Consider the following 7,609-nt stretch of genomic DNA (forward strand, 5'->3'; position numbering starts at 1 on the left):
TTGTTACCCATATTAATATGTGGCTCCTTCCCCTCCTTCTGTAACCATAATAGTTTCTTTTATTAAGGAAATATTTTCTTAACTTTTTACAATATTGGTGTTAAACAATATTTGTTCTTTTGTGATAGATGAATTTCACTCAGCATAATGTCCTCTAGGTTCATCCATGTTATGAGTTGTTTCATAGATTTATTCTTCTTCTTCAATATTGCTTAGTATTCTATTGTGTGTATGTACAAAAATTTGTTTAACTATTCTTCAGTTGATGGGCATTTAGGTACACATCTTTTTGATGTGTCCCTTGTATACTGAATATTGAAGTATCCTGTTTTCGTATCCATTCTGCTCTCTCTTGTCTCTTGACTGATGCATTTAATCTATTAACATTCAGTGTAATTATCAATAGGTATGAATTGATTACTGTCAATTTGTTGTACTTTACTTTTGTGTGTGTGGTGATGCTGGTTTCTTTGTTCCATATAATTTTATGAACTGAGTTAATTGTGTTTATGGATTTTCTTTTCATTTTTATCTCTGTTGTGTTAATGTTTACTAAATGTTTCTGGTTTTCCTCTTTTTTAACTTATTGTGCAGGGGTATTAATTTTCTTAGATGTTACTCTGGAATTTATTATTTTCCCTTGTATTTAAAACTATTTTATCTTAAATTCTAGTTGACTTCCTAGCCATTTCGAAGTTCTGAGTCTATACTATTTCTGCTTTTGTTTTTTAGTTGACTTAATTATAAATTGATATCTCTGCTTCTTTATTTTCAAGTTTGTTATATTTGTTTTACTTTAAATACTTCCATGTGGATTGAATTCTGATTGGTATTGCCATGTGTGGTAACCTCAGGCTGTTGTTTCCTATTATTGGTTCTCAGTTCAAAGAACATCCTTTAGCAATTTTTGTAAAGTTTGTCTGGTCATTGAAAATTCCTTTAACTTCTGTTTATCTGGAGACATCTAAATTTTGCTGTTGTATTTGACGGACAGCTTTACTGGGTCTATTATTCTTGGTTGGTTTTTTTTCTTTCTTTCAGAGTTTTGTATGTGTCATCTCATTGCCTTTTTGCCTGCATGATGTTTGCTGACAAATCAGAGCAGAGCTTGGCTCTCCTGTGTAGGTAACTTTCCATTTTTCCTGAGCTGCTCTCAGGATCCTTTCCTTGTCTTTGGTTTTTGAAAGTTTGATTATGTTATGTCTTGGTGATTTTCTCTTGGGATTTATCCTGTTTGGGGTTTTTCAGCTTCTTGTATGTTTATCTTCTCATTTCTCATGATGTTAGGGAAGTTTTCTTCCAACAACTGTTTGACAAATTTCTCTATGCTTTTTATTGTCTCTTCCTGTTCTGGAATTCCAGTTACCTGTAAATTATTCCTTTTCATGGTGTTCCACGTAACTCTTAGGCTTTCTTCAAATGTTTTCATTCTTTTTTCTGATTGTTCTAATAAACTAGCTAGTTTTGATAGATTTGTCTTCAAATTCACTAATTTTGACTTCCATTGCTTTGCATCTACTCTTTTGCCCTTTTTATTATCTGTTTCTTAATCTTGGAATAAATCTTCTGAATTTCTAATAGAAAGTTTTGTATTATTTAAAAATTTGCATTTATGTCATCTGTTTGTTCTTGTAGTGTTTCCAGAATTCTTCTAGAGTTTTTTTCTGTGTTCTCCTTGCTTTCCTTGATCTTCCTTCAGTTCCTTGAAGGCACCTAAATATCATTATTTTGAGGATTTTTTTTTTTTCAGTTCTATTTCCTCTTCTTTCTCAGAAACACTTTCTTACTCTGTGTGTTGGTCATTTGAGCCATTCTCTCTTGTTTCTTTGTGTAAGTTAAAATTGTGTAGTGTCTTGATACATTTTATAATCATTTTTCTGTATTTCCTCAGGCATTTCCAAAGCCTGCCCATCTTTCAGTTTCTGGACATGTGCTGATATGGTCTTCTGTACCATGGGAAAACTGTGGGATGAGCACTGGACATTTTTTGGGGGGGAAGGGGGTATGCACCCACCCGTCTGAAGGTGTCCAGGCTGGGCAAAGAAGTAGCAACAGGGAAAAGGAGGAAAAAATGTATAGAGTTTCCCACACCTCTTTTTGCAAATGTCTCTACACTGCTTTTAGTGCTGGTTCCCTGTACTGGTCTGGCTGTAGCCCCGCCCTCTGAACTCTGCCCAGGCGGGGTGGCTACAGAGGGAATCCCATGTCCAGAGATTCCTTACTCTAAGTTTTTTCCTTTATATCATGATTTTTTTCACTTGCAATTATGGGAAACTGATGTCCTGGACCTTATGGTAAATCCAGAGCTCTGGTGTTGTTTTGTGAGCACAGCTTCTGTAGTTTTCAATCCCTCTCCCATGATGCTTTGCCTACCTGGCTGACTCTGCTGCCTGCCAAAACCGGAAGCCCATGGTAATTTTCTTTTGAGGTATATCCTGTATGGAATTCATTTAGCTTCTTGGATGGGTATCTTTTCATCATTCATGATATTAGGGAAGCTTTCTACTAGCAATTCTTCAGCAATTTTCTTTGTGATTTTCCTGTTTTGGAATTCTGATCAATTGTCCCTCTTGATTTGTTATTGTTATTAAGTACCATTGAGTGGGTTCTGACTCATAGCATAGGATTTCCAAGGCTGTAAATCTTTGTGGGAGCAGAAAGCCATCTTTCTCCAAAAGACCAACTGTTGGCCTTGAGAAATGCTCAGCATGTTCTTCCCTTTTGTTTTTCTAACTCCAGGTCTTTGCAAAATACATTATAATATTTAACTTTGTCTTCTCAAACTGTTTTTTGAATTTTCTGTTTCTGTTTAGCTCTTTTAGCTCCTTATTTCTTCCATTTCCTTTAGCATTTCTATGCTGGATAGCAAGTTTCAAAATTTCTTCTGATACCCATTTTGGTGTTTTCTTTCCTGTTTTTCTTCTTAATGACCTTTTGCTTTCTTACTGTATGATGCTCTTGATGTCATCCCACAACTCTTCAGGTCTTTGGTCATTAATGTCTAATGTTTCAAATCTGTTCTGGACATGGTTTCTAAATTCAGGTGGGATATGTTCAAGGTCATATTTTGGCTCTCTTGGACTTGTTTTTCTATTTCAGCCTGAACTTGTATATAAGTAATTGATGAGCTGTTTTACAATTTCCCTGGCTAATTTTGGCTGAATTCTATCATGCATTCTCCAGCATCATTTCTATCACCAAGGCCATATTTTCCTGCTACTGATCCTTCCTCTTTGCTCCCAAACTTTGCATACCAATCACCACTAATGATCAACACATCTTGATTTCATGATTGATCAATTTCAGATTGAAGAAGTTGGTATAATTCTTCTATTTCATCCTCACTGTCTTTAGTGATTGGTGTGTAAATTTGAAAAATAGTGGTATTAACTAGGTTTTCCTGTGGGCACATGGATATTATCCTATCATAGACAGCATTGTACCTCATGACTGTTCTGGATATGTTCTTTTTAACAATGAATGCAACACTATTCCTCTTCAATTTGTGATAGAAATAATGCTGGAGAACGCATGATAGAATTCTGCAAAATCAATGATTTTTTCATTTCAAATACCTTCTTTAGACAGCATAATAGATGACTATACACATGGACCTCACCAGATAAAATACATAGAAATCAAATTGACTACATCTGCGGAAAGAGACGATGGAAAAGCTCCATATCATCAATGAAAACAAGGCCAGGGGCAGACTGTGGAACAGACCATCAATTACTCATATGCAAATTCAAACTGAAGCTGGAGAAAATGAAAAGAAGTCCACGAGAGCCAAAATATGACCTTGAATATATCCCACCTGAATTTAGAGATCATCTGAAGAATAGATTTGATATATTAAACATTAAGAACCAAAGACCAGAAGAGTTGTGGGATGACATCAAGAAAATCATATATGAAGAAAGCAAAAAGTCATTAAGAAGACAATAAAGAAAAGGTCAAAATGGATGTCAGAAAAGATACTGAAACTTGCTTTCCAGCATAGAGATGCTAAAGCAAATGGAAGAAATGAGGAGGTCCAAGAGCTGAACAGATATTTTCAAAGATCAGCTCGAGAAGATAAAGCCAAATATTACAACAAAATGTGCAAAGTTCTGGAATCAGCAAACCAAAAAGGAAGAACACACTTAGCATTTCTCAAGCCGGGGGAACTGAAGAAAAAATTCAAGCCTCGACTTTCATTATTGAAGGATTCTCTGAGCAAATTATTGAATGATGCAGAAAGTATCAAGAGAATATGGAAGGAATACACAGTCACTGTACCAAAATGAAATGGTTAATGTTCAACCATTTCAAGAGGTACCATATGACCAAAGGTCAATGATACTGAAGGAGGAAGTCCAAGATGCATCAAAGGAATTGGCAAAGAACAAGATACCAGGAATTGATGGAATAAAAATTGAATTATTTCAAGAAAGTGAGGCAGCACAGGAGGCACTCACTCATATCTGCCAAGAAATTTGGAAGATTCTACCTGGCCGACTGATTGGAAGAGATCGTATTTGTGCCCATTCCAAAGACAGGTGACCCTGTCCAATGCGGAAATCATTGGACAATCTCTTTGATATCCCATGCAAGTAAAGTTTTACTAAATGTAATACAGAAACAGCTACAAGCATACATTGACAGAGAACTTCCAGAGGTTCAAGCCAGATTCAGAAAAGGCCATAGAACGAGGGATATCATTGCTGATGTCCAATGGATCTTGGCTGAAAGCAGAGAATATCAGAAAGATGTTTACTTGTGCTTTATTGACTATGCAAAGGCTTTTGATTGTGTGGATCATGACAAACTATGAACATTGCGAAGTATCAGTATTCCAGAACACTTAATTGTACTCATGAGGTATCTGTACTGGGACCAAGAGGAAGTTGTTTGAACAGAGCATGGGAACACTGAATGGTTTAAAATTAAGAAAGGTGTGTGACAAGGTTGTATTTTTTCACCATAATTATTCAACCTGTATGCTGAGCAAATAATCTGAGAAGCTGGGTTCTATGAAGAAAAATGTGGCATCAGGATTGGAGGAAGATTCATTAACAACCTGTGATATGCAGATGATACAACCTTGTTTGCTGAAAGTGAATAGGACTTAAAACATTTACTAATGAAGAGCAAAGGGCACAGCCTTCGGTATGGATTACTTCTCAATGTAAAAAAAACAAAAATCCTCACCACTGGATCAATAAAACATTCTTATCAACAGAGAAAAGATTGAAGTTGTCAAGGACTTCATTCTTCTTGGATCAACTATCAACACTCACAGAAGCAGCAGCCAAGAAATCAAACGTCGTATTGCATTAGGCAAATCAGCTGCACAAGACCTTTTTAAAGTGTTGAAGATCCAAGATGTCAGCTTGAGGATTAAGATGCACCTGACTCAAGCCATGTTATTTTCAGTAACCTCATATGCATGTGAAAGCTGGACAGTGAATAAGGAAGACCATAGAAGAACTGACACATTTGAGTTATGGTGTTGGAGGAGAATATTGAAAGTGCCATGGGCTGCCAAAAGAACAAACAGGTCTTTGTTGGAAGAAGTGCAGCCAGAGTGCTCCTTGTAGGCCAGGATGGCCAAACTTCGTCTCTCATACTTCGGTCATATTGGGAGGAACCAGTCACTGGAGAGGTGGAGGTTCAGAGAAAAAGAGGAAGACCCTCAACAAGACTAATTGAACAAGTGGCATCATCGATGGACTCAAGTGTGGCAACAGGTTGTCCCAGGATTGGGCAGTGTTTCATTCTGCTGTGCATAAGGTTGCTATGAGTTGGTACTCACTCAACTCAATGGAACCTAACAACAACAACAACATTTTGGCTGATGGTATGGCGTTTTCCACTGTCTCTTTCTACAGACGTAGTCAGTTTGATTTCTGTGTATTTCTTCTGGTGTGGGCCATGTGTATGATTGTCTTTTATGTTGTTTAAAAAATGTATTTGCTATGAAGAAGCCATTGGTGTTGTAGAATTCTGTCACATGATTTCCAGCTTTGTTTCTATTACCAAGGCCATATTTTCCAACTTCTGATCCTTTCTCTTTGTTTCCAGTATATATATACTTAAAAAAAACAAAACAAAACAAAAATCCTTGTTTTGTAGTTCTATTATTTGTTTATCCTTGCCAAAACTTTATGGTTCTTTAATAATTTGATCACTCACTTGCTCCACCTTGTTCTCCTTCTTTATTTGATTGGAAGTGGTCTATTGTCCTGGTGTGGTGTTATACAATAAGCATAGGACTGTGAACCACAAGGCTGGAGGTTCCAACCCCCCAGACATTCCTTGGAAATTCTGTACAGTGTTGCTGTGAGTTAGAAATGACTCGATGGCAATTAACAGCAACAATTGCCAAAGACATTTTGAAATTGTAATTGTTTATTATATGTTGGTTTGCTACACCCTAATTTTTAGTTTTGCTTTGTTTTGATATATCTGGGTGGGCATGGCCTGCATGTTACTTTAGTTTCATTTGGCATCACTAGGCCACACCTTTCCTGTCTCCAGCTGGCTAGAGTAACTGGTAGCAGTGTGCGTATGAGTCTCTGATTGCTGGTGATGAAGAGCAGTTGCAGGAGAGGTGAGCAGGTGTTACTCAACAATGATTATTGATTCATTGCTGCAAAACAAGTGGCAACTCTGGCCTGTTGGGTAGGGCAGCAGGTAGTAGGTGTGGTAATTATGAGTGAGTAGTGGGGAAATAAAAGGAGTTCTGGTAGTGTAGTGGTCACAAATTGGGCTGTGAATAGCAAGGTCAGCAGTTCAAAACTACCAGTTGTTCCGCAGGAGAAAGATGAGGCTTTCTGCTCCCGTAAAGATTTATAGCCTCAGAAACCCTGTACAGGGTTGCTATGAGTTGGAACCGACTCCATGGCACATAACAGGATAACAGTGGGGAAACAAAGGAGTTCTGATAGTGTAGTGGTTGTAAGTCTGGCTGCTAACCTCAGGGTCAGCAGTTCAAAACTACCTGCAGTTCCACAGGAGAAAGATGAGGCTTTCTGCTCTCGTAAACATTTTACAGCCTTGGAAACCCTATCCAGGGTTGCTATGAGTTGGAAACAATTTCATGGCACATGGCACATAAACACCACCACCAATGGGTAAACAATGTCCTCCTCAGGTCACATAGTTAAAAAAAAAAATAGGAAGAAGTAAAAAGGGGGATGAGAAAAATGGATATAAATAAAGGTAGTAGAACAGAAAAAGGGAAAAAATAAACCAGAAAAGATAGAACAAATAGGGAGGATGAAGACAGAAACAAAGAAACCAGAACCTTTCAAATCCCAAAAGTATATCACACAATCTCTGGGAGCCCCTAGCCAAGGATGGGTCTGGAGCTTGGCACACAGTCTATATATACATGCACCTCTGATGGTGGAGGCCATGAGTGTGCATTCTGAGTTCTCTGAATCCACAACCTATCAATCACGTGGGCACCAAGTATGCTTGGGAATTGGTGTGGTGGGTTGCTGGTAGAGGAGGTATCCTGAGAAAATTAGATGGGTGTGATGTAATTAGAGGTGTATTCCCAGACACTGGGTTGGTAGGAGGCAGTGGTAGTCTCACCTCAGTTACCAGGAAGGAATGGTGG

The sequence above is a fragment of the Chrysochloris asiatica genome, unplaced genomic scaffold (genome assembly GCF_000296735.1).
Source record: "Chrysochloris asiatica unplaced genomic scaffold, ChrAsi1.0 scaffold00039, whole genome shotgun sequence".
Classification (NCBI taxonomy): Eukaryota; Metazoa; Chordata; class Mammalia; order Afrosoricida; family Chrysochloridae; genus Chrysochloris; species Chrysochloris asiatica.